The sequence below is a fragment of the Microchirus variegatus genome (genome assembly GCF_963457635.1).
Source record: "Microchirus variegatus genome assembly, chromosome: 23".
Classification (NCBI taxonomy): Eukaryota; Metazoa; Chordata; class Actinopteri; order Pleuronectiformes; family Soleidae; genus Microchirus; species Microchirus variegatus.
The window spans coordinates 3,198,810-3,200,908 of NC_139824.1; positions in this window are offsets into that span (position 1 = coordinate 3,198,810).

The following is a 2,099-nucleotide window of genomic DNA, read 5'->3' on the forward strand; positions in this document are numbered from 1 at the left end:
CTTTGCAGCTCGGCTCACATGCACGACTCTCCCTGTCCTTGTCTCTCTCTGTCTCCCTCCTGTCACGCTCTTGTCCTCTTTATCGGCCCCTCGAGCATCTGACACTGGTTGATAATCTGCGGCATATCTCCGACTGTTGTCGCTCCTCCTTCTCACATCTGACTCCCACTATCTCACTCTCTTCCATCCCTCCATTTGTATCTATATCCATCATTCGCTTTTTCATCTGCTGACTTGTTGAAGCCCTTGTTAGCAGATGCTAATTCACACACACACATTTTCATTTTAAACATCTTGTGTGAGTTTGTATACATATTTTTTGTATAAATATCTTGAAAATGTTAAATCAAAGAAATAAAAAATAAAAAATATAATATAATATAACAGATTTGCTGTGGAACTGTGTCTTTTGCAGCATGTCAATATTTTCTGTAATCCCACATGCCCCCCCCCTGCTCCGCACTCTCATCTGTTCTGATGCTGATGTAGGCGTGCCCTCAATCCTCTTCACTCATTCATTATAGTGTTTCCCATTGTTTATTGCATTCACCACATGGCCTTGTGCGGCACAAATACACACACACACAACACTCAGCACACTTCCTGCACACAATACTGCTTGGGGGATGGACGTCCTTCTGAGATGTAGGAAGGAGGAGGAGGAGAGTTAGGAACTGTTCAAGTAAAAAATAGCATGAGAGGGTAGGGTGTCATGAGCGCAGCCTAACAAGAGCCAACAGGTTGGATTGAAGAATGCAGATAGACGAGGCGGATGGGATGAGATGGGGTCTCTGTATAAAAACAAATCTTGCCCACAGCAGTAACCGTGGTAATTTATGGACTCCATTATCCAAACTTTATACCCAATAATTTATCTTTAACAGTAACATGTCACTGCAGCTGTGTACATGTTTGTAACACTGCCTCCCGCAGCATTCCTCTCCCCAGTGAAGTACGAGACTTAATAACATGGCCCAGATAAGAGTCGGTGCTAATGTTTCAAAAACAAGAAAAGAATAGAAAGAGGACAGGATTCAAACACCAAACAAAACCCTCTGCCTTACACTGTATACTGATGAAAAACAGTGCCGGATTCTATGTGTTCAGTTTGGATCTTTCATTCTCTTCCTCTTCGGTTAATGTTTATCAGAAGTGACTGTTTACAACAATAACAGAGAGGAGCAGGAATTAAAGCCACAGTGTAATATATTTTTTTTACCTTTACAGACTTTGATGTGTACGCATGACAGGTCGTGGCAGGTCCGACTGGATGGAATATGGCAGTAAAAGTCAGAAGAGAGTCATTCCTTTCTTTGTGAGGTTCAAGTGCCATTTTATCACTGCAACGTTTTGGTTCGCGTTGCAGTAATAAAATAACAATTGCAATTTGCATTTTGACCGTGTGTCTCGATCCTTGCTAACCTGTTAAAGTAATATTTTTTCATTTTTATTTACACATATAATATTTTACCCATTAAATCCATCCATCCAATATAATGACTAATGTCAATTAGGAGCTATATTTAACTTAATACACTTTGTGAGTAATTTGCCCAACACAGCACAGTTTTGAAATGAATGAATAATATTGGAAAAAAGTGTGTAGGACATAAGGGAGGTAGTATTTCAACAATATTATTATTATTATTATGGCGATTACCAGATTTTTGACATGGTATTACTGTACGTTTGTCTCCTAATTACCACACTATTACCACATTGCTATTACAACATTATTAACATATACTTACTATGTTGTTATTGTACTAAAATGTTAAGTGTAAGCAATGAAACAAAAAGGCCCACCTACATTCACAGCCCCCCCCCCCCCCACACACACACACACACTCATTTAAAAAAGCATGGATTTCACAACAGAAAAGGAATTTTCTCACAGCTGCATGTGCTGTAACAAGACAGTCAAGCAATCCTGCCTGCGTTGACAAATACACCCAATGTTTTTTTTTTCATTTGAAGAGAAACCAATGATCATCTAAAGGACCGTCAGAAACTTCTCCTCAAGCAGTTTACAGTGTTTACACTTTTCTTACTGCAAATGGCTTCATTTTGATCGCTATTCTTCACAACCTTGAAGCAAT